We start from the raw sequence: 26,510 nt of genomic DNA, 5'->3' as shown, positions 1-26,510 counted from the left end.
TCATACGGTAAGGCGCGAACTGAGCAGCCTGTCAGAGCGACTTGTGAGTGGCTGAATGCGAAATTGAACAATCGGTGTTGGAAATGATTTTTCGGCTGCACCCAGTCGCACTCACCACGGCGGCGATGAAGGCGACTGCAGATTATACTGAGATCCATGTTTTTCACTGCATTGACTGTGAAATATTTCTACCCTGATCCTAACAAAATAATGCGTAAAAACATTCAAATCCAGCACTGTTTATCGGTTAGATGGACACATGTTAGGTCTCCACCTTTCCTAATTCTATCTTGTCAGTCAATATCGATTAGAACACCACTCACCGCTGCATCATAATTATAGCCATTTAAATCGTTAAATTATCGTAATTGCGCGCTCATATTCCTCTTGCTTCAATCAATTCTTCGAACATCGTGTATTCATATGAAAGCCCTCCTCAGTTGATCGCTACCTGCTTCGGTTCATTCGCGGTCTTATTACTTTCTTCTACTTCGCTTGCCCATTAGTGTCTGTTTTATTCATGACAACCATAATGACTTGGGAAGTCTGATGCATGAGTTTTTCATGAAAAGACTTACAAACATCACAAATCTAATTACTACACCATCATCAAATTCGTAATCGCTCAAGAAAATAAATCATAAGCTCATCCAGCATCCAGTCAGTGGCGGCAGATTGGAAAATCTTTGCCCTCTCGGTCCCGCAAGCTTTCAGAAGTCAAAAACCACTCATATTTCCCTAAAGTGTGCTCTTTCACATCCATCAGTGGGACTTTTGATCCGGCAGGCTCACTGACTGACCGACCCGCGACCGAAGAGCTGCCCGCTTCTCGACACAGCCCAAACTCCTCCGACCAGCCGCAGCAGGCAGAGTCTGACTGAGCGAAGCGGATAAATAATTTATTACGCACAATATTGCCAGGCAAATTCAATTATTTCTTTATTTCCCTTCCGCCACGTCCCCATTGGTGGGCGGATGGTGCTTTCCCGAGGAAAGCCAACCAAGTTGGAAAACTGAAACCGTTTTTCCACGAAACAAGTACAACCAGAACCGCAAGCACTCGCTCGCTTGTTACTCGAGATTTTGTCAGATTAGAGCATTTCGTCGTCGTTCATTCCGCGCGTTCTTTGCCGGTCGGAGAATTTGGGGAATTTGAATTTTGTTTTCCACAGAATGTAGATGACAGCGAGGAGAAATGGATGAAAGCTGAAACGCGTTTTTTTTTGTATGAAGTGCGTACATATGTATGTTTATCCGCCCACGATGCATTGCAATGGATACAACAAATGGTGCATTGCGGAAAGATCAATATGAAAAAAAAAAATCGAGTTGAAAACCACAGAGAATAAAAAGAAGGAAAAGCCCTCAGTTTGGAGTTGTTAGAATAAGAGCAAGTAGGGATAATTCTGTCAAATATAGTATAAAACGTCAAGAAAATTATTCGCTTTAACAACTTCACACTTCATTATGACAGATATCTTCACAAAATTTTGTGCGTGGTGCAAGAAAAAAAACTTTTCAATGATTGATATAATAATACCAAAGAAATTAGCACATTTCGCCCTGAAAGTAGTTTAGGTATGATTTTCTATAGCTTCGATTCGGTCCAGGAAGAAATTGAAGGAATATGGACGACACGGACATATTCAGTAATGCATTCCGGGTCAGATATGAGAATGAGATGTTCTTGCCCTTGGCTGCTTTGAGAGGCATCCTGCATGAATTACACGAAGTAGAACACAGCCGCACCACCAACAGCTTTAGGTATCACACCACCGCAAATGATGTTGCATCGGCGCACCAATGCTCAAAATCTGTTACTCTGACATCCTATAACTTCTCAAGCCGTATTAAATGCGTAGGAATCTTTATTATTGGAAGAAGAGGTGTGTGCCGGTCGGGAAATCGTCTACGGCGGCGCTTGACACAATTTTGTTCGGAGACGGCGGCGTTATTTCCGCCGTAAGTATCTTTTTGCATTTGAATCCATATTTTTTAAAATTATTATTGAGGAAAAAAATCTCCCGAGTGAATTCTTTCGCTTTTTTATGAAATAATTTCTTAAATTTCCCTTTTCACTGTTTCCCATAATGATTTAAAAATTACTCTATTTTTTTAAATTTATAATTCTCACGAAAATTCCTTCGTAATTTTCTCTGGAAATTCTTGGGAATTTCTTCGAGACACTTTTCGGAATTTCGTAGGGAGCTCTTCAAAATTTTTATGGAAAACTATTCGGCATTTCATCCAGAAAGTCTTCGGAATATCTCTAGAGAATTTTTCGGCAACTTTTTGGATTTTTTTTCCGGAAAATCTTCGGAATTTCTTTGGAAATCACTTCAGAATTTCTTGGGAAATTCTTTGAAATTTTCTTTTAGATACTCTGGAATTTCTTAGAAGAAATCTTCAAAATTTCTATGGAATTTGTTTCAGTGTTTATTTGGAAAACTCTTCGAAATTTCTTTGGGAAAATCTAGGGGAAACGTTTCGAAATGTCTTTGGAAAACGAAAATTTTATCGGAAAATGTCTTTGGAATTTCCTCAGGAAACACATCGGATTTTCCTCTGCTATACCTAATGAGATAGTCTAGTAATGCATCGTTTATTTTCCGACTGACTGTATCAATGATGCTCATTTAGACTCACTCATCTGGGTAGCCAGCCAAATGGACATCAACGACAACATCATTATTATAGGGGACTTTAACTTCCCTGTTCTGCAATGGAAAAGGAACAGTTCCGGTTGTTCTCATGCTGACTCTATTCGATCTACGATCAGTGAAATTTGATGCAAACTGATTCATGCATACGGTTTACATACAGTGGTTCAAATCAACAATGTGGTAAACAGTAACGGTCGGTTACTACAGCTCTTGATTCATGCTCCAATTCGCACCTCGATCTCAACTGTAGAAGAAATTATGACTATAATCGAGAAAACTTTCAGTCCATGAATCTGTTCCTGAAAAGCATCGATTGGAGGAAAATGTTATCAAATTGTGGAGTAAATGACGCCACGGCATCATATTCCAATATCCTCCTATATGCAATTGACCAGTACGTTCCAAAAAAAAGTAAAAGAACCAAAACATCCTGCATGGTCGAACACGTTGCTGAAAAGACTAAAATCGAGAAAACGACGGGCACTACGGGTATTTTCTAAGCATAGAAATTCCAACAACAAACGACGCTATACTGTAGCCAACAACAGATACAAACGGCTAAACAAACGGCTTTACTGTGCGTACCAAACAGATATCCAGAATAAGCTGAAGTCTAATCCGAAGAACTTCTGGCGGCATGTGAACGAACAGCGAAAAGAGAAGGGACTTCCATCAACTATGACCAATCGAATGCTGCTACGGCTGAAGCTATTGCAGAATTATTTCACTCGCACTTTTGTAGTGTCTTCACTGATGAACGCCTATCCAGTGATGACATTCTTCAAGCCGCTTCCAGCATTTTTCAGTATCCAGCATTCGAAAGGTTAACAACGGTTACAATTCAGGAGGTTGAATCGACTGGCAGAAACTTAAAAATCTCGACGAATCCTGGCCCCGATGGAATTCCTTCAATCGTACTTCGCAACTGTACAACCTCCGTCTCATTACCACTTGTAACAATATTTAACCTATCACTTCGCAATGGTATTTTCCCTGACATCTGGAAGGAATCCTATGTTTTTCCAATCTTCAAGAAAGGGAACAGAAGAGTAGTTTCAAACTATCGTGGAATCGCATCTTTAAGCGCGGCGTCGAAATTATTTGAGAAGTTAATTGTGGATTACATGACATTCTATTGCAGCAGCTACATTTCCGAACATCAACACGGTTTTACTTCCAACAGATCAACGGTTACGAATTTGATATTTTATACTTCCTCGATTGTTCGCGAGATGGAAAACGGTTATCAAACACATGCCATCTACACTGATTTCTCTGCAGCTTTTGATAAAATCAATCACCAGATTGTAGTAGCAAAGCTGGCACGTCTCGGTTTTAACGGAGATTTTATCAAGTGGATTGAATCATATTTGACCAAACGCTGTATGTCTGTAAAAATCGGTAATCACTGCTCGTCTACATTTGAAGTCACATCAGGGGTTCCACAAGGAAGTCATCTTGGGCCGTTTATATTCCTACTGTACCTCAACGACGCAAACTGTCCTCTAAACTGTTGCAAGCTGTCATTCGCAGATGATTTTAATTGTATCTTGACAGATACGTATTTCGACCTCAAAAGTAAGGCCGTCTTCAGTGTCTCGTACTTGACTCGACTTGGGTATTCTATTGGATTCGAAATTAACGTTCAAGGACCACATTTCATACGTAACAGCATCGGTTGAACTAGGCTTCATCTTCCGTGTGGCTAAAGGATTTAGAGACGTATATTGCCTGAAAGCTCTGTACTGTTCCTTAGTCCGTTCTATACTCGAATATGGCTCGATTGTGTGGTTTCCATTCCACCAGAATGCCATTCAAAGAGTTGAAACAGTGCAGAAAAAGTTCATTAGGTTTGCGCTTAGATTTTTGCCGTGGAGCGATCCAGGAAACTTCCCTCGATATGAAGATCGATGCAAATTATTAAATTTGGATCATCTTCACGTTCCTCGAAACGCATCAAAAGCAATTTTCAACGCTGATATCCAGACGCATCGAATCAACTGTGCTGCTATACTAGGACAGCTTATCATCGATATTAGAAGGCAAATTACGAGAAATGCTGAATTCCTTCGCTTACCTATCATGAGAACAAACTACGGACTTAATTCATATATCAATAGTATGTGTCGCGTTTTAATCGATGTTACAGTGTTTTTGGTTTTAATTTGACTAAAGCTAGTATTAAAAAATATTTTTAAACGTAGTGAGTTATGAGTAATGAGAAGTAGGAAGTTAGAAGTTAAAAGAAAACTGAGAACAGGGAACTTTTTCCTTCTTCCTTCGCCCTTCTTCTTTCTTTCTTCTTTTTCTTTTTTTCTTTCTGTTATCTTCCTTCGTCCTTCTTCCATTTTCGTCTTTCCCCTTCCCATTTTTCTTCCTTCTTTCTTCCTTCTTCCTTTTTCCTTCTTTCTTCTTTCTTCTTGCTCTTCGCTTCTACCTTCTTCCCTCTTCCTTTTTTCTTCTTCCTTCTTCCTTCTTTTTTCTTCCTTCTACTTTCTACTTTCTTCCTTCTTCCTTCTTCTTTCTTTATTTTTCTTTATTCCTTTTTTCTTCTTTTATCTTCTTTCTTCTTCCGTATTCCGTATTCCGTATTCCTTCTTCCTTCTTCATTCTTCCTTCTTCCTCTTTCCTTCTTCCTTTTTCCTTTTTCCTTATTCCCTTTTCCTCCTTCCTTTTTCCTCCTTCCTTTTTCCTCCTTCCTTTTTCCTCCTTCCTTTTTCCTTCATTTTCCTTCTTCCTTGTTCCTTCTTTCTTCCTTCTTCTTCCTTCTTCCTTCTTCTTACTCCCTTCTTGCTTCTTCCTTATTCCTGCTTCCTTCTTCCTTTTTTCTGCTTCCTTCTTCCTTCTCCCTTCTTCCTTCCTCCTTCCTCCTTCCTTCTTCCACCTTCCCGCTTCTTCCTTTTTTCTTCTTTCTTCTTCTTCCTTCCGTCTACCTTCTACCTTCTTACTTCTTTCATATTTCTTCTTTCTCCTTCATCTTCCTATTTCCTTTATCCTTTTTCATTTTTCCTTTTTTCTTTTCAATATTTTCTTGTTCCTTCTTCCTTCTTCCTTCTCGTTTCTTCCTTCTTCTCGCTTCTTCCTTCTCCTTCATCCATCTTCCTTCTCCCTTTTTCCTTCATCCTTCTTCCTTCTTCCTTCTTCCTTCTTCCTTCTTCCTTCTTCCTTCTTCTTTCTTCCTTCTTCCTTCTTCCTTCTTCCTTCTTCCTTCTTCTTCCTTCTTCCTTCTTCCTTCTTCCTTCTTCCTTCTTCCTTCTTCCTTCTTCCTTCTTCCTTCTTCCGTCTTCCTTCTTCCTTCTTCCTTCTTCCTTCTTCCTTCTTCCTTCTTCCTTCTGCCTTCTTCCTTCTTCTTCCTTCTTCCTTTTTCCTTCTCCTTCCTCCTTCTTACTTTTTCTTTCTTCCTTCTTCCTTTTTCCTTGTTCCTTCTACCTTCTTCCTTCTTTTTTCTTCCTTCTTCCTTCTTATTTTTTCTTCTTCCTTCTTCTTTCTTCCCTCTTCCTTCTTTCTTCTTGCTTCTTCTGTCTTCCTTCTTCTATCTTCTTTCTTTTTTCTTCCTTCTTTCTTTTTTCTCCCTTCATTTTTTTTCTGCCTTATTCCTTCTTCCATCTTGATTTATCTTCCTTTTCCTTCTTCTTCCTTGATTCTTTCTTCTTTCTTCTCCCTCTTTCCTTCTTCTTTGTTTATTCTTCATTCAGAGATAATATTCGTATTGCTTGCTACTCGCTATCTCACTTATCACTTCTTGCTTCCCACTACAACCCCTTCTTACTTCTCACTACTCACTTCAAGCACCTAATAAGGAAATGTATTTCAACTATTCGGCCAAACGGCATTCGATCAAATGACGTTCGGCTAAATGACCCTTTCGGTCAAATGGCAGTGCTGGAGGAATAAACGATTTTTTGCATATGGTTTGAACAATCAAACTTTGAACTTTTTTTGTGGACGTTACATCAACGTACTTTTGTCAGCAAAGTTCTTTGGGTTATACTTTAACGCAATGTGCCACTTAGTTTACGATGACGGAGCACCTCTTATAGTAAAAATGCAAAAAAGTAGATTTTCCCATACTAATTCCCATACAAACTTCAAGCGCGAGGAAGGAAGCAATCAATCGGGCCCAAATTCTGCACAGTTGCCGCATTCTACTGGGCAACTTCATCGAAAACATAAAGGGTAGGTTCGCTACTACAAGCACCTTCTAAATAATTAAATAAAATTTTTTCTAATTTGATCACCATTTGGAATGATATTTCTTCTACATACGAAACACACGTTCTGAAAATAGTTTGTTTCATTAGCAATGAGCTTAAAATATTCATCTTCATGAAGCAACTTCGGTCCGAATTTTGACAAACATCGCATGAATATTCAAAACATAGAATGACATAGTCAGACGATTACTCCACGAAATCATTCATTCGACTGTCACTGAATGTGTTTACTATGTGCAGAAAAAAACATAATTAGCATTGTTTATGTTGATGTTTACCGCTGAAAGTGCCTCGCGGATGAAAATCGGATTCAGTCCTATGTTTAAAACGTGTTCAGATTTCAGATAATTTATCAATTTGTAAAATGTGCATAAATATTCAATGACTGATATTCAACTGAATATTGACTGTCCATAGCTGACTATGAAGGTGGCGGAAGTGAACTGACAAATGAAGAAAATGGACTTCACTAAAAATTTCGATTATTTTACACTCTGGATTGACAGGTTCAATATAAACAAGGCATCTCAATGATTCCAAAAATCTTTATTTTCTACCTCAAGAAAGGTCCAATAGAAAAATTGCTTACTAAATCTCTCCTTATGCCCTATAAAATACAAATATCTTTCGTGAACGCACCAGTTCTCATTTATAATTCAACCCTCTACATAAAACAAACACCAAAGATCGAAACCACCCTGGAACGGGCCGTGGGACGCGTTGCGAAACTTTCCGCCGTCGAATGAAAATTTCATCCCATTTGCTGCGTGAGCGATGGGTATCTTCGGCGGAAATCGACGCGACGCAACCCGTGCCACGACTGCGGTCGTCCTTTGGGATGTGTTTCGAGGTCGAGTATCCTTTTCGCTCACGGCTTATTCGGCCGAAAATTGAAGCGAAAGGGTGGGCGTGAAAAACGGGTACAAAAAGTTTTCAAATATCTGCAAGAAAACGGGAAGACATAACTTTAGATGAATATTTTATTCGGTATCGTGCCCTTGACAAGGTGCTGCCCCGTTTCTCGGAAGAAAACCTGCCAAGATTTTAAATCTTCAGTCCAATTACGACCTTTTGCACGTGGGAAATTGATTCTGGAAACGCATCGTTCGCCCAGGTTAAGCTCCACGTAATTTGATAATAGTGCCGATTTGTACCAGCGAAGCTTCAGGTGGCATATATTTTTCCCCCGAAAATCCGATCAGATCGAATGACACAAACAAAATGACTGATTGTTATCATCGCACTTAACGTGGATTACAACCGCAAAGCTGTTTGTTTCCGAAGCAATATGCGTCAAATCGATACACTTCCCACTATTGCCGGTGGAAAAACCAACAGCAAACAAAACGAAGAACGGAAGCCACCTGCAGGCATCATCGTGGAGCGCGACCCGGTGCTGCTCGAAGTAATGGTGCTATTTTCCACACCGCCGGCCGCCGCCGTTGTCATCACCGTCGCCGCTCTTCGGGCAACCATTTTCCCCGTTCCAGTAGCACGTTTGCAGGTTGGATTTGACTTCTTAACCTTACCTAAATTGGATTTCCACTGAAAACAAGCAACACATCAAAGGACTTCAGCATTCGCACTCGAAAGAACGGTTGCACATGTATGGATGGATATATGTTTCCGTTCCAGGTGAATACCCACTACGTGGCCCTTTCGCCTCACGCTCAGGCATTATTTCAGTACCCGTATATCGGTAGTTAGTGTTGCTCCGTGGAAAATCGTAAGGTGGGGCTTATCTATTTTCCCTTTTCACTGTCATACTCAATCTACCACAGCACAACAGGCAGACAGCTGGCACACTTGAAGGATAATTCGTTTTGCGTTTGTTTGTCTGTTGTTACTTCCGACGGTTGCAATGAGCGTATTTGCACGGGAAATTATGTAGATCCAGTGACGTAGATGTGACATTCGAATGTTCCTTTTGAAGTTGTGTAGAGTTTTGTAGCACTTGAAACAGATGAGGTAGATTTCACTTGACCAAACATTTAGCTCAGGTATACGTGTTGGTGTTGTTAAGGAGAAGCAGATTAAAATTTTGAAATTTTAAAACTACGTGAAGATTTTAGAAGCATTCATATTAACTCAAAGAGGTAAGGCACAATCGCTTAAGACCTTACGATTTTGTTGTTTTTCTTTGCAAGGTGTCAAAGGGCGGTTGTATGAGTTTGGTTTTCAATGTCAAGGCATTTCACCTATGCTGTTTCCTGCATTCTCCTTCACTACATCATTCATCGTTCTGTGTGCGAATTACCTAACCCACTCTTTATGTGCACCCAACCATCGGATGTTATATTTACCAACAATGTTGTATTAAAACTTACCAAAATCTGCATAAAAAACTGAGGCTTCTTCTACAGCTGAGCAGTTGGGCTGAAAGTCCTTTGAATGGAATGGACCATTTGTTGGAAAAGTCGTTTGGTTGAATAGGTCATTTGGCTGAAAATATCATTTGACCGAACCTTTTATATGACCGAAAATGCCGTTCGGCCGGCTAACGTATCACTACAAAAAGTTAGAAGCGAGAAAGTAAGAAATGTGAAGTAAGAAATGATAAGTGAAAAGTGAGACGTCTCTTCTCTCGCTTCTCACTCATCATTTCTTACTTCTAATTTATCACATTTTCGACATTTTCGGCCACTTGACCTATTCGGCCAAACAATATATTCGACCGAATGACCCGTTCCAATCGACCAAATGGTATTTTCAGTCAAATGAACTATTCTGCCAGATGACGGAGTTTCTTGATCGACCAATCGTCATTTTTGACCATTTGCCATGTTTAGTCAAATGGCCCTTTCTGGCAAACGACCATTTCAGCAAAACGATATTATCGATCAAATTACCAATTCGGCCATACGTCTCGTTCGACCATATATCGCTTTCGACCAAACCGGTTATCGACCTTTTAACCGTTTCGGTCACACGTCCAATTTGGTTAAATAGAATTAGGCTAGATGACTTTTGGCCTAGCGTGTTATTCGGTATACAATGAATCACGAACAAATGCCCCTTCCCAATGAATTACGACCAAATGCTTTCCGATCTTAATTGGCTTCGTGTCGTGTCGGTGTACCATTTGTTTCAACCAGTCATCTCCGGCAAGTAGTCTGTTAGCCAACGTTACCAGAATTGATTGACCAGCTCTTAATACATTCGCCGAGTCGTCGAAGGGCAGTTTCGTTATCGTCGAGGCTCGAACCGTGCGTCGGATGACGATATTTACGACCTCGATCAACAGGTTATGCAGAACTTCATCGTTGGGCTTGTGCGAAGGACAGATTGCCACCAAATTCTGTTTCACGGCTCGCACCATACATTTCTAGACAGCGCCCATGTGTGACGACGTTGGAGGGATGAACTTCCATGTCAACTCAGTACCGCCGAATTCTCTCATTAGCTCGTCTTGGTTAATTGCTTTTGCAACATCCTTTAGATAGCGACTTGCGCAATGAAACAGAGGCCTCATTGCGCATCTCCTTTCGACAGCTCTTTCGTATGACACCTTGCATAGTTTGCTCGTTTCGAGTCGAGAGGCGCAATGCCACTCCAGGTTCCGCGATCGATGAAAATTGGCTTGTGCGTTGCGTGTTGCGAAGCTGCGGAGACCCATGATGGATGAGTGTGTGTCACTTCAAGATGGATTGCACGAGTCGTCAAACATGTAACTAGCGTACCCCATCGTTTCTCCAGTCCACGATCAACGACGATTTCTATCGGACCAATACCAAGCGAACCAAAATAGGTGTTCTGATGGGAGGTCGACCATGCCCCGTGGTTGTTATTGCAGTGTTAGTAATCGTTAAGTATCTTTGCGAAGGTTGCCTGTATTCGTGGTATCAAGTAAAGCTCGGTCGGAGCTCGTTAATAGCGATCTCATGGTTCTGATGGTGGTACTTGTTATGATAGTGTGCTTGCTGATGTGGTGGTCACTATGTAGCTTGAACTGCAACCGAGAATCACCCAACACAGCTCGATGTCCTTGCACTTTAGAATCCTCTTGACGACTGACAGCAGTAAAGGCTGTGCCTTATATGCACAGAGTGTGCAAGAGCTTTCCTTAAGACTGATCCACGGTATAGACTAATTCATACCACACATCTTCCCTCTTCTCTCATAATCAGTGCTTATTTATTTGAGACTTACGATATATGCTTTTTTTAAATTCACCAATTATGCCTTTCGGGAAAAAAATATGAAACCATTCACTTACTTAATCCTCTTAGCAGAAAATATAGACACGACAATACAGTAGATTATACCGAGGCTTGCTACCAGACTTTTTCACATTACCCAGAGAATACTATGCATCACCGATGAGGCCTGAAGAAAAATTGTATAATGAAGAGAAGCCAAAACCGCGATAGCGAACAAAAACCAAAGGAGCGGGAATCTAAGCCCGTCAACGACATTCGACTCTGGAAAACAAAGTAAAGCACTCATGTCGATGGGGCAAGCGAGAGTGGGCGGAATACCTTGCCTCAACGATATCTCACGACTGGGAACGACGCAACTGGTTAGCTATTGACCGACACAATTGGCCAGCTGAAAAGGTGGTTCAAGCTATTCGAACGACTTTTCCAAGTGTTAGCCGGTCGGCAGGCTTAGTCATCAACGTAAACAAAACCAAATCGTTTGATGTGAACACGACGATTTCTTCCAGGTTTATAGTAGTCGGGAAATTAGTGAAAAAGGTTGAAAGCTTCTTCTCTCTTCAAATGGCGCCAGACGGCGATTCCAAGATCGACATAAGCGATGAGATGAGGAAGGCTAGGGCTGCTTTGTAAGTTTAAGAAATGTGTGAAATCTGTGCCACTATACGCTAGTGAAAGATGATGTTCATCAAGGGAGAATGGTCAATGGCTGTAGGTATTCATCAACGTTCTTGATGGCCTCACAATATGATCAAGCTCTATCGTCGTTGTCACCAGAGGCCAATAGCAACTGAAATTCGGGTGACTATAGGACTAAGTTGGCCACACCTTACAGTGAGGCACAAATAAAATGTTTAAACAAACATTAAATGGGAGCCCAGTCGTACATCATAGCAGAGGCAGTCCCGGAGGTTAACGGAGGCGTAGCCGCCATCAAAAATAAAAGAAGTCGACTTTAATGTTACCTGGCAAAATATTGAGGCGATAGCTGGGCATCGTCCAGGAAGGAGATCTTTCAAGTCGGTGATTTGCATCAATCGGAGTGCACAGGACTAGGACCCATAAGTAAGTTACTGAGTAAAATGTTATTTGAATCATCTGATCAAATTTCGAAAACTAAAATCAGATCACTGCTTAGTTCTCATAGCAGCACATCGCATTTGAGACCTCGTCTATCCACACACTCTGCATTGCTCCAGCTCTTATTGTATGCGTTCTGAGATTTTCAGTGATGTATACTTTGAAGCGTAACGCTCACCTTCGTATGCAGACTGATTTCGCTGAAATTTCATCTAAATATCGTTATTTTCGTACGGGAAACTAGTGAAAAAAAATGCAGAACAATAATATTTTTCTGAAGCCAGTGGAGGAATTAGCAGCGGCATCGATTTTAGTTCAGGAATCAAGAAAAAGTCGCTAGGAGGGTTCAAAATATGCAGGAGTCCAAATCAAATTGATTACCGTACTAGTACTCTGCACTCATGTTTACTACAAAACTTAAATCAATATAAATACTTACATCTTTTTCAAAATAAAGCATAAAATATCATCCTAAGTTCAAAGCAAAAATTACCAATCAAGCCTATTTCGCGATCATTTTTATTTGTTCTCAACACTTGCCGCGCACATCGCAAGTCATCCAATACACATCTATTTGGCGGTCTTCCAGATCCGCCTCTAATACCTCACTGCGCATTCCATTGCACGATCATCCCGATCTGCTTTTTAAATTTAATTACGCGGTCATCCCGATCCGCTTCCATCACTCCATTGCGCGGTCAGCCCGATCCGCTCCCTAAATTCCATTGCGCGGTCATCTCGATCCGCTTCCTACATTACAATCGCGGTCATCCCGATCCGCTTCTCAAGTTTCATTGCGCGGTCATCCCGATCCGCTTCCTAAATTTCATTGCGCGGTCATCCTGATCCGCGTCCTACATTTCATTGCGCGGTCATCCCGATCCGCTTCCTTCATTAAATTTCGCGGTCATCCCGATCCGCTTCGCAAGTTTCATTGCGCGGTCATCCCGATCCGCTTCCTTCATTCAATTTAGCGGTCATCCCGATCCGCTTCCATCACTTTATTGCTCAATCATTCCGATCCCGATCCCGAGCCTCCACTCCGATGTTTTCCCATCCACAAAGCGGTAACTTTAACCACTTACAACGCTAACATTCCCAATCAGGAAAAGGATTCAGCAGCTAAACTGTGCTTTTTCAATAAAACAAACCTAACAACAAACACAATTTTTTTTGCCATGTTTGTCTATCTGGCAGGACCAGTCGCAAACTCAACACCTCAACCCACCTGAAATCCCAATAATAAAAATAACCAACCGATAATATCTGTTTAAAAATTCCATTCCCAAAGTAGCCTACAACACTACCTATTCGCCAACACTCTGTGAATTTCTATCTTGGGTCTAACGGAAGCAACGATAATTTTAAATCCATGGGGCCGGACATTTTAGTTTTTCAAATTAGCTCGAACCCTCCAAAACTTTGCTCTTCCACTTCACCCTGATAATCAGTCTCAGTGTCAAATCCAGCGATCAGCAACTATGTACTTGAATATTTATCAATATTCCTTCAAAATGACAACAATGTTGGCTCGTGTAATTGCTATGCAACTACCCCCATTCATGGCTGAAGTAAACAAGTTAGATTCCACCTCTACAACGCATTACTCTCCCTACCGCTACCTATGCATAAAAATACTGCACCATACTTAATTTGTTATGGATTTTCACTACCGACACTACTTACACCGCTGTCACGAAAGCAAAACATAAAACAAAACAAAACACTCCTTAGCACTCTCGGATGAGTAGTAGAAAAACCCCTTTCACACCATCACTGCAAGCCTGTGCTGGGTGATTCTCCATTTTTGCTACAGTAAACAGAATCAAACTCCTGGCAGGATCGCCAAATATGTAGCTTGAACTGCAACCGAGAATCACCCAACACAGCTCGATGTCCTTGCACTTTAGAATCCTCTTGACGACTGACAGCAGTAAAGGCTGTGCCTTATATGCACAGAGTGTGCAAGAGCTTTCCTTTAGACTGATCCACGGTATAGACTAATTCATACCACACAGTCATGTTTTAGAATGATTGGCCTCTTGGAGTCTTCGCCTGCTTGGGCACAGGCATTTATTCGTCCTCGCATATTCATCATTCCATAGTCGTCGAGAATGGTCTTGGGAATACATTTCTTGAATGGGTTGGCGGTTTCAGAAGAATAGTTCTGGTTAGGTTTCTTACCGGGCTTGACGAATCTTTTAGCGTTTGGCAACTTGTAGTTCCTCCGAAGAAGGGGACCACGATGAAAAGGCTTTTTTCAGGCGGCAGTTTGCGATGAAGCGGTGTACGAGTACTGCAACCTCCAACATCCGCTTACAGCTGGATATGGTATGACGAAGTGGGTTAGCAGATGTGGACATAACTTAAATTTCACTGACCAGACATGCTTCGAAAGGAGTGTACCGGTGATTGTCGGAGTTCAGCCAGCATATTACAATCTCGAGAATTACATTGGTAAAGACGTTTGTCAATGCTGGATGAGAGAGTGTCGATAGCTGTGGTGATGAGTTCAAGACGTGCAATTGGGTGATAGGTCAAGGGTGTGACTCTTGTTTTGCACGGTGATGGGTAAAATTGCTCGTTGCCTCATTACGAAGTAATATTTTTTGTGAATGAAGTATGAAAGCAAACTGTTTTCTGATATCTTGTATATTCAACTGTTATTTTATTTATGTTAAAGTGCTTACAAATCCAAATTCGTCCTTTTGATTGATTCGTCTAAATCCTACATTAGAATCAGAAAACTGTGAGAAACTATATGCTCTGTGTTCTCCGATTTCACTCGGGTAATTTTTTTTTTCGTTCTTCACATCATAACATAGCAAAATTCTTGTCAACTTCGATAACTGCATAAATCGATGAATCATAGAATCTTGCTTACCTACTCATCAATCGTTGGCTGTGATCAACTCACATCAATTCTATGACTGCCGCTATTTTTATTTTTTTAATTATTTACAAATTTGCATATCGCCTCATCAAGCCAGCAAGAATTTCATAACAAAGTTTCTTCATGATTTCCGGCGTAAGGCTTTTGATAGGGTTCCGACACAGATAATCGAAATTCCGGCCTATATTTTAACATGGGAGACAAAACAGTTCCGGAAAGCATTACCCGTGGCGTACAAAAAAGAAAGGACTACAGCATTGTCTCTACTTTAACGCATGCAAACATTACTAATATTACTTGTACGTTAATATTTTCGAGCTACAGTTAAAGATGTCAAACAATCAGATCATGGATCCCAAATGTGAAGGGAATTGGTGCTCTTAAATAAACGGAAGTTAAGTTAGCCACCAATGAATTCAAAATGGGCAGGATTTCCGACTACTCAGAGAAACGACTGGTATGACGGCGAATGTGAGCAGTTAGTGGAAGAGAAGAATGCAGCACTACGAAGAACACCTGAATGGCGATGTGGCAGACGAAGATGGCGGTATGGTGATGGACCTGGGAGAACGCGCGCAGGACATAATTCTACCGGCTCCGGATCTCCAGGAAATCCAGGAGGAGATTGGCCGGCTGAAGAACAACAAAGCCCCTGGGGTTGACCAACTACCAGGAGAGCTATTTAAACACGGTGGTGAGGCACTTGCTAGAGCGCTGCACTGGGTCATTACCAAGATTTGGTAAGAGGAAGTCTTGCCGCAGCAGTGGATGGAAGGTGTCGTGTGTCCCATCTACAAAAATTGCGATAAGCTGGATTCTAGCAACTACCGCGCAATCACATTGCTGAACGCCGCCTACAAGGTACTCTCCCAAATTTTATGCCGTCGACTATCACCAATTGCAAGGGAGTTTGTGGGGCAGTACCAGGCGGGTTTTATGGGCGAACGCTCCACCACAGACCAGGTGTTCGCCATTCGCCAAGTACTGCAGAAATGCCGCGAATACAACGTGCCCACACATCTTTTCATCGACTTCAAAGCCGCATATGATACAATCGATCGGGACCAGCTATGGCAGCTAATGCACGAAAACGGATTTCCGGATAAACTGACACGGTTGATCAAAGCGACGATGGATCGGGTGATGTGCGTAGTTCGAGTTTCAGGGGCATTCTCGAGTCCCTTCGAAACTCGCAGAGGGTTACGGCAAGGTGATGGTCTTCCGTATCTGCTATTCAACATCGCATTGGAAGGGGTAATACGAAGAACAGGGATTAACACGAGTGCGTCCAGCTATTTGGCTTCGCCGACGACATAGATATTATGGCATGTAACTTTGAGAAGATGGAGGAAGCCTACATCAGACTGAAGAGGGAAGCTAAGCGGATCGGACTAGTCATCAACACGTCGAAGACGAAGTACATGATAGGAAGAGGTTCAAGAGAAGACAATGTGAACCAACCACCACGAGTGAGTGAACGGCACTTCGCTAACATTATTGACGTCAAGATCATTCGCGGATGGCGCTAACAACGACTCTGACAATTATCTGGTGATGGTTAAACTGTGCCCAAAACTTTCCAGATCCCAGATCATCCTCCATCGTCTGACACCAATAGTGAATGAGTTCAGTCGCTTGGTAACGTACATGCCAGATTTTTACTGCACTGAAAATCCTTCACAAAAGCCGGGAATATCAGATCCCAACGCACCATCTCTTTGTATATTTCAAGACGGCATAGACCGCGTAGAGCTATAGCAAATTATGGACGATAATTGCTTTCTCATGACTGACTACAAGACAAGACTACAACGATGGATGGTGTGCAATATGTGTGACTTTCTTACATCTTTCAGCCGGGGATACTTTCGAAGTAGACGAGGAATTCGTCTACCTTGGATCCTTTCTAATGGCTGATAACATCATCTATGGAAAATGGGCCTGGTACGCTGCCGTTATACGCATAATTATAAGACCGGTGGTCGTCTATAGACATGAGACTTGGACCATGCTCAAAGAGGACGTACAAGCACTCGAAGTATTTGTGAGATGAGAGATGGGATTCTCGAACTGTTTTATATTGTGGTGTCAAAATGTTGATTCTGTTGAGGCGTAGGCAAAATAAAACAAATGAACTGGGCTTCGCTAACGACATTAATATAATAGCACGTAAAAGATATAAGGGACCAACATCGGACTAACCACCAAAACCTACACACAGCTAAACTTCAAACATTATGTGGCAACCCAGTAGTGTTGGCAGTCAGTGATGGATTCGAGTACCAAAGTCGCTATCCTCACGAATTTGTACCACATCCGTACCACTGACAACGAAAATTGGATTGCGGATATATCTGAGGCAGCACCTAACAGAATCACTGACTTACAGTGCAAGAGGCCGTGGTAGACAGGCCGACCACCGACATGGTGGACTGAAAGCCTGTTATCATAGCAGGTAGCAACTGCATGAAACGGGAAAGGGTCGTTTGGCCGAAAACCATTCGACCGAAAGGTCATTAAGCCGAACAGGACATTTGGCAGAATAGGATATTTGGCCGAATAGGATATTTGGCCATACTTCTCACCACTTATTTCCTACTTCTCACTGGGAAAAGTGAGTGATGCAAAGTGAAACGTCTCACTACTCACGTCACGCTTCTCACTTTTTATAGTAAGACTGTAAAAGTGAGAAGCACGAGGTGAATAGTGAGACGTCTCGTTACCTCTTTTCACTACTTTGAGGGAAAAGTGGGAAACAAGAAGTGAGAAAAAAGATGTATCACTTTACACACCCCATTTCTCACCTTCCAACTGACCTATTCGGCCAACTGACATGTTCGGTCAAATGACCTATTCAGCCTAATGATCTGTTCTGCCAAATGTCCTAATTGGCCAAATGTTCTATTCGGATAAATGTCTTATACGGCAACATGACCTCTTCAGCCAAATGACCTATTCGGTCAAATTTTCTATTCGGCCTTGGCCGAATGACCTTTTCGGTCAAATTACCTATTCGGTCAATTGACGTATTCGGCCAAATGACATATTCGGCCAAATGACTTATTCGGCCAAATGACCAATTCGGCGAAATGACTTATTCGGCCAAATGTCCTATTTGGCCAAATGATTTTTCCTGCCAAATTGCTATTCGGTTAAATGACCTTTTCGGTCAAATGACCTTTTTGGCCAAATGACCTATTCGGCCAGTTGAATTATTCGGCCAGTTGAACTATTCGGCCTAGTGGCCTTCGACCAAATGGCATTTGGTTAGACTTGGTGTTAGGCTACAACTGATCCAAAGGTACTTTTCATCGGAAAGGATTCGGTTTGGCCATCAACGTAACATTCTGCAGGTTCGACGTGGCTGATAATATGAACTCGAGATTGAATGACGTCTACACCCATGGAGACTATCGGGTAGAAATCCCCAAAATCATAGCGTGAAAGGCTGCGAACTTCGATTACGAAACATTCAGAGCAACATTTACGCTCGGCACACAGCGAACCTGCCACATATGTGCGATGTCACCATGCTAAGAATGCCTCATTTGGAGAAAAATAGAACTCAAATTTTTTTTGCTAAGTCAGGGGAAAACCAGGGAAAAACGAAACGTGGTCCTCAAAGTGGTACCGTCGGTACTGAACACTCAATTTGTAGAAGAAGCAAAAAGGCCTGTGCCTACTCAAGCTCATGGGAGTGATGCCTGCAGAGTGGTGATAGCCAAAATCAGAGGGGTACTAGCATCCCCTGAACGGTGCTCGGCAAGAGTCAAGAGAAACTATTGCCGCTCCAAGACACGATACTCTTGGCCTTGGTGGAAATCACGAGCTTGTTGCTCTTACTTGGAATCCCGGAAGGACTGTACAAGAGGCTGGAAAGTTAGTACCAAACTAGCTACTGTTACATATAGGAGACAGAGAAAGGCACGCCCTACACCCTTTTAAGGTCATTCCTGACGGAATCCAAGTTTCAAAGTGCTCGCGTTTTCGGGGGCACACCACTCGATACGGAAGCAACGCACAACTGTCATTTTTAGTTTTTCACGCATGCTGCGACGCAGCAAAGCTAAATCAACAAAAATGACAGTTGTGCGTTGCTTCCGTATCGAGTGGTGTGCCCCCGAAAACGCGAGCACTTTGAAACTTGGATTCCGTCAGGAGTGACCTTAACGGCTGGAGACCCACAAGGATCTATTCCAGGTGGAGTGATGTACTGCTGTCGTGGGATGGTTGCCTACCTGGAAACTGGAGCTTACGCTCCATTAGCAGCGATTCCACGGGAAAAGAATAGAGTTGAAAAAAAAAGTGGTCCACTTTTGCTCAAAATCGCTTGGTATGTTCTTCATCGAAAATAATTAGACCCGTATTTTTTTTTTTTTTTTTATTAGGGAGACCATGTTCGATATAGGGTTACCAGAAAAATCGCTATTTTTCGAAATTTTTTATTTTTAAAAAATCATAACTTTTGAACCACTGGATCGATTTGCAATATTTTTTTATGGATAGAAAGCTTATTACTTCTAGTTCTTACTAAATTTTTTGGTTTGGTGTATTGGTGTACTCAAATTTGCTAAAATTTAAAAAAAGATTTTTGAAATGTTGGACCACAACGACTATATATTTTTATATTTTTTTATGAAAATTGAAATATTTTTACATAACATATCAAAAAATTAGAAATGTTCATCAAGCCGTTTTTGAGTTACATTTTTTTGAAAATTTCAAGTTTTCTGCCCATACACACATGGAATGAACGTTATTCTCCACTATTTCAAATAGCTCAAATTAAATCAAAAGTATGAAAATGTTATTCAAGAGTGTTTGTTTGGTCTCGTTTATTAGAAGAATTTACGAATCGCAATAGTTGAAAATAATTCAATCGGAATAGTCTAGTGTTGTTATTGATGACTTCATTCTCCAAAATCGGCAAAGCAATATGTCGTTTTTCAAAAAGGTTGGTTTTGCGCGATCCATACAATAGGTTACCTGCTTTGTTTATATGTTTTCAATATTTTTGATGCAGGTAATTCATTGTATTTCCTTTTTTGATTATGATTCATCTGTCTCCTTTTCCTTGTTCACTCTACCCAAAGGGACTATTTAAAGTGGTCTATAAGATAAAGTAATAAAGTATATGTCAGTCAAGAAAATCAGTGAAATTGTCCAGTTGCCTTACTGAAGAAACGTTTAATACAATGAAGCACGAATGCTCAAATTGCCATGTTTGGAGTAATTGTTCCAGGAAACTTACTCCTAAACTGTATGATTATGCAGCGGAAAGGAGAATAAAATTGGATAAAAGCTGTTCCTACATTTGTAATACCTGCTATTGCCGACTTTATCGCATTATCAAGAAAGGAAACGAGCCAGCAGCTCCAAGTGCAGTTAATATAGAATGTGAAAATCAAGAACTCACCGAACTCATCGAAACTTGATGATCTCGCCGTTGCCGGACCATCAGGCACCAATAATTTCGCCGTGACGGGACCATCTAGAGTGAACAATTTCGCCGCACCAGCAAACATCAATAATGGTGGTTTCGAAATAATCGATCCCAATGCCGCTGGATCATCGGAAATTGACGCTGTTCCTAGTGTTGGTAAGTAGAATAATCTCTTCTTTTTGTTCATTATACTAGTTGTACTCGATTATTCAGAAAATTGAAAAAACATCAGTTCCGTATAATCTTACCTAATCCGACCTAGTAGTTCAGTTTTTAGAGCAGTTGCCTATCATGCAACAAAATAGAATAATCGAATACAATATGTATTACATTATATGAAAAAACATGCTCCTAACTAATAGTTATTTTTTCATTTTGTTTTCAGAATCTTTGTTTTCTTTGGAATCAACGAATGCTGAATCAATTGGTAGCGCTGGTGCCCAGAAACCCGGAGACGGTCAGGAAATTCTTCAACAAATGAAGGCAAAATTTTATGAAATATCTGACAGAAACGATCGATATAGGATTCTAACTTCCCTTCCCAAATCCTGGACTGCATACAAAATGATGCAAGAATTCGGTGTTTCGCAACGAACTGCTCAACGTGCAAAGAAATTACAGATTGAAAAAGGTTTTATGAGCACACCGGAGACCAGAGTAAATATGTTGTCTTTGAGCGATGATACTCTATGGCAGGAGAAAAAGTGCATGTACAGCGCAGGTTACTTTTATGTAACCTTCGTGAAATTTATTCAATTTTCAAAGAGCAATATTTTACTTTTAAAATTGGATTTTCAATGTTTTCCAGCAGCCGCCAAAAAATTGTATTCTAAGCTTGTTCAAGTGGAACGCATACTGTCTGCGTATGCATTTATCATCAGAATGTTAAATTAATGTTTAAAACCCGTATCATGACTTGTTTTTTAAAGGCAGCTATATAAAATTTCCATTTAAAATTAGAAATTTTCCATAAACAATTAGGAAATTGCCAATAAAAAAATCAGGGTATGAGCAATTAATTATAATAAATTGCAATTTTTGCTTTTAAAAGTGCCTATTTATTTTTGTTTTGTGTAAAATTTTTAATTGTTTATGGAAATTTTGTTTTATTTGTGGAAATTTTATATTTATTTATTGCTCATACCCTGATTTCTTTATTGGCAATTTTCTATTTTCTTATGGGAATTTTCTAATTGTTTAGGGGTAGTATTTATTTTAGTCGTTTTTTAAAATACTTTGTGAAAATCCTACAGAGAAATGCTGGTTGAAAACCTGTGATCATTGCCCGGGTACGCAGACACTGGAGAATGACCTGATGAATTTTCTTGAAAATGTCGATTCCTTAGAATTTAAACAATGGAAGCAAACAGATCGTTGTCATTTAAATTCAATGCGAATGGATGCAGAAGAGTATGTGGAAACATTTTTAGAAAAATTAAGCGAATTATCTCCGCATAATTTTATTGCAGAGCAACAAGAAAACTACTTAAAACAACTTAAAATTAATTTGGAAGCAACTGATTGCATTATAATTGCTGACTTCTCTGAAAATTACTCTTTTGTTATTCAGGACGCTATACAAGGTTTTCATTGGGCAAACGCTCAATGCACAATCCATCCTTTTGCCATATATTATAAGGATGAAGCACAAAATTTATTTATAACAAATTGTGTGAATTTCATTAAAAAAAAGCTACCTTACCTGAAAAATATCCTTTTTATTTCTGATGGATCAGGCAGTCAATACAAAAATAAGATGACTGCTTTCAATTTGTGCCACATGTACAAAGACTTCGGTCTTAAAGCAGAGTGGAACTTTGTTGCCCCTTCCATGGAAAAGGGCCTTGTGACGCTTTAGGAGGTGTTCTAAAGCGAAACGCTTCAAAAGCAAGTTTACAAGGCCATCATATCACAACTGCATACGAACTTTACTCTTGGGCTGTTTCTAAAGTAGATTCCAAAATATATTACGAGTTTTGTCGGAAAAAGATTATACTCGTGTAAAACAAATCTCTGGGATACAATCGTTTCATTACTTTAAGCCACAAAATGAAAATTACATTATCGTGAAACGGTTTTCGTTTTCAGATGAAGAAAAGTGTGTTAAATTGTAAGAATTTTGCTATATAATATTTTTTATTGATGAATTATGAAAAATAAAAATAATCAAATTAAATGCTGAGTTTTAATTGAAGGTAATCAGAGAAAACCATTGCTTGTAGTCTAAAGCTTTGAGATTTGAGCTACCATTCCTCAATATAGCAGAGCCAAGATTCTCTCAGACAGCGCTGGTTGCCAAATTTTTAATAATACCAATGGAAAGCATTCATTACACAAAGAATTTCAACGTAGATTTCATTGGTCGGAAAAATTGTGTTTTTTGGACTTCAAAATTGATTTTTTAACTTCACTAAATATAAAAACGCAAAAAAAAATATATTCTAGTTTCAGTTCGGTTCACTCAAAATGACCCTTTTGTGGAATTATTCAAAATAGTTAAGTTTACTCAGTCGTGGTTTACGCTTCCACTCAAATTCAGCATGAGTGCCTCTGCAACCCTTATGAGCACTCATGCTGAATTAGGACGCTAACGGACCATTGTGGTTCCAGTTAAAGCGTAAACCATGGTTGAGTAAACCCTAGTAATGTTGGTCTCTGCTTTTAAACAATTTGAGGGTAATTTATAGTTCTTACATTTAATGGGGTTAGAATTGGACAAGCCTCCCCTACTTTTGATAGGTACATTACTTCACAAATAAAACTAGATTTGTAAACATGGTTATCATGAATTTATTAGGAATAAGTTTGATAATTTCAACAGAATGATTCCCGCAGTTATTTTGAAGTGATGGAAAATTATGCTCATTCCATGTGTGTATGTTCAGAAAACTTGAAATTTTCAAAAAAATGTAACACAAAAACGGCTTGATGAACATTTCTAATTTTTTGATATGTTATCAAAAAATGTTTGAATTTTCATAAAAAAATATAAAAATATATAGTCGTTGTGGTCCAACATTTAAAAAATCTTGAAAAACGAATATTTTGACCATTTTAGCAAATTTGAGTACACCAATACACCAAACCAAAAATTTAGAACTAGAAGTAATAAGCTTTCTATCCATAAAAAAATATTGCAAATCGATCCAGTGGTTCAAAAGTTATGATTTTTTAAAAATAAAAAATTTCGATAAATAGCGATTTTTCTGGTAACCCTATATCGAACATGGTAACCCTATATGAACCTAATAAAAAAATAAAAAATACGGGTCTAATTATTTTCGATGAAGAACATACCAAGCGATTTTGAGCAAAATTGTACAACTTTTTTTTCAACTCTATTCTTTTCCCGTGGAATCGCTGTTAGATGAAGATGATCCTTATTAACAATCGCCAGTCGGTAAACATCGGTAATTGCGAGATCGTCTCTGTGAAATCAATGAAGCAATTCGGTTGATGATTGATGATCAACTCAGTTGCACAGCTACGTCTGAAAACGTGCTCCAGTATCGATTGCGGGGCTTTCAAGAATAAGGAGCTACAGTTTGCAGATTGCTGACAAGCGTGTATTTATTGATCTTTAAATAAGGGTCCCCGGTCTGGACTACAGCATTTCATGCAAACTGTAACGTACAGAAGCTGGAAAGAACGCACAGGGTTATGTGCCTCAGAGTGTCCAGTGCATACCAAGTGTAAGACGCAGCCTGCGTAATCACGGTCAAGGTGAACTTCAGCCTGGTCGTTAAGGAGGGGTCATGTGTGCTATTAAATGCTTAGAGCCAAGAACGCTCGTAGAAACTCCAAGAATACATCTTTATCCAGATGGATAGAGTGGAAAAGAGTGGGCAGGTGGGTTCATCGTATCATACTGACAGTTTCGTCTGGGTTGATAGACCCTACGGAGAAGTGAACTTTTGTCGAACATATGTAGCCTATGCCAGAGCATGGTTGCTTCAGGCGGTACCTGCATAGTAGACCTCTTCATGTTTTCAAAAAGTATCAAAAATTTAACCAGTCAGCCCAGAATCACAATTCTTATACTAAAATAAGCCTCCTGTCAAGTTTTCAGCAAATTCGGATAAAATTTCGAGGTGGCTCAAGTCGATTTAGCTATTTTCAATATTGAAAAATATCTAACAAGACATATAAACTCCAAAATCTATCGCAACAACCTTTATACGGAAGCTTTCGGTGTGCTCTACAAGTCTTGTGAACATTGTGATTCGTTCCGCTCGAAGTGATTTTTGAGCTTTAAAGTGCATTAGCACACTGTTTCCCATAGAAGTCGTTTTTCTACCAAATTACTGAACTTATGACAAATCATGATTTATTGATTATATTATTATTCTTCTTTTTTCTCTAGATATTTAAGTAACATAATTGCCAATGTGTGATTTACGGTGAAATTCTTAAAAATCAGAAGCTGAACATTTGTCATAAATTTGCACGTTAGGAGTTTTCGGCGTTTAAATATCTTGTTAGATTTTTTTTTTAATTGGAAATAGCCCAAAAACACTAAATCGACTTGAGCCACCACGAAATTTTATCCGAATCAGCTGAAAATTTGACAGAAGGCTTATCTTAGCATAAGAATTGTGATTCCGCGCTGACCGGTTTAATTTTTGATACTTTTTAAAAGCATGAAGAGGTCTACTGCATAGGTTTAGTCATACGACATCCTTGGTTACCCCGACGCGAACGAGGCGAATGGAGAACGAAGTTTCTTTTATGTACTGCACTGATAATTATTGCCTTGGAGAATTTTCTATTTCTTTGATGAAAGGTGTTTTTGCTGCTTTTTACTCAAAGAGTAATAATATGCCAAATTATTTTGAATTAATGTGTTTTCCGGAAGATTTCATTTAAACAGCACCAATAAGAGTTCTTTTAACAATAATTATGCACTCGATCACGATATTATGAGACATCGCCAATCATCCAGCCACTGCCTATCAGACTCCAACTTTTAGTGCAAGCGGCCGAATATCGACCGTCATATGAAATCATTTGCCAGTCACACACATTGTTTATTCTGCAACCGTCTACCCACCCATTTCTCCGCTCTTGAATGAACGAAATTGAAAACCGAGTCCCAAAAGTGGGGCACCCGACATTTGCGGTGTAATCTGATTTCCTTCCTGCACCCGTGCCAACAATTCCGTTGCTGCAACTGTCAAACGAATTGACGATTGCACCATGCGAAATGTAGTTTCTGTACCATGCACTGATGGCGGTGATGATTCAATTTGCAGTCCATCGGAGTAAGTCGCACAGGGGTCTAGGTTCGCACATAGAAAAACGAAAATGGTTTTAGGTCAAATTTTGGAATATTTTCAGTTATCCATTTTCAGCAACAAGTTATCTCCACATACCAGAATTTTGATTTTATTGTAGCTTTAACTTATACATAATTTCGATTCAGAACTTACTGGGGCACTCCAGGTAGTTCGACCTAGAATCATATTTTAAAATTTCATCACGTATTCAAATGCATTATAAATAGTTTTTGGCTGTGCTTATCACCTATTGATTGATAGCATTGCCGTGAGGTCTATGGTGCTTATCGTGGCAGTCATTTTTGTACTCTAAAAGAAATTTAGAACAATACAAAACCTCTTAATGATATAATTCAAAATTTGATAGATCTCACCATGTTATTCAGCATCGCCAAATTAGTTGGGTTTGAAAACCAGTTTGGACAGTTCTACAATTGATGTATGTTTAAAACTACTATGTCCATTTGGTTCTCGAGTGGTCAAAATTCGTTATTCTTATAAACTGACTTCTGACCTCCTTTATCAGACTTCGCCCCACTGAGCGAACCCGCATTTGTAATTCAATATTAATTCTTACATGGACTGTACCAATTCGATGAATTGGGCCAGCCAGAGCGCTTCGAATGTGCTGCGAATTCATCCAACACAGAACAAGGACCAGTAGCGCTCGAAGCTTTTCCGCGTCCACGACAGAGGGAAAATAGGGCATCCCGATTTGATTGATCCGCACCAGATAAGCTTTCTCCCCTGGCGACGGGAACCGGTCGTCGGTGGCACGGGCGCG

General features: G+C 40.0%; 1 protein-coding gene across 1 annotated transcript in view; it reads left to right on the top strand.

Moving 5' to 3' along the window:
• The window catches only part of LOC134227213 (toll-like receptor 6), a 290,118-nt gene that overhangs the window by 69,244 nt on the left and 194,364 nt on the right, over positions 1-26,510 (top strand). The gene's annotated exons all lie outside the window — the stretch shown is intronic.

This window comes from Armigeres subalbatus, chromosome 3 (assembly GCF_024139115.2).
Source record: "Armigeres subalbatus isolate Guangzhou_Male chromosome 3, GZ_Asu_2, whole genome shotgun sequence".
NCBI lineage: Eukaryota > Metazoa > Arthropoda > Insecta > Diptera > Culicidae > Armigeres > Armigeres subalbatus.
This window is presented reverse-complemented; position numbering and strand designations above follow the sequence as displayed.